Here is a 355-nt window from a genome sequence, read left to right on the forward strand (position 1 = left end):
TTTTGAGTTGCTAGCTTTCTATCTTTGCGTTGCAAGTGAACCGTGTCTCGGTTGTTTCGGTGTAGGATCTTTGGATTTACCGTCTCTCTCTCTCTGGCAACTACGTACGCTACGACGCGGAGCCGATCCCTTTCCTATCAAGTTCTTTGCGTAACCCAGAGGTCACGTGTTTCCCCTTCCCTCTTGTCCCGACACGAGCTACGTTTACAGACGAGTAGGTCTGTGGCTTTTTCCTCTTCGTCTTCGACCGAGAAGGTCGGTTTTGGGAGTTCGAAATTCAGTTTGGTTTTTGTTTACGCATTATGCGTAGAAATTTTGTTTCGGCGCATTAACTACTACAGGAAGAGAGAGAAAG

This window comes from Cryptotermes secundus, unplaced genomic scaffold (genome assembly GCF_002891405.2).
Source record: "Cryptotermes secundus unplaced genomic scaffold, Csec_1.0 scaffold2130, whole genome shotgun sequence".
Lineage (NCBI taxonomy): Eukaryota > Metazoa > Arthropoda > Insecta > Blattodea > Kalotermitidae > Cryptotermes > Cryptotermes secundus.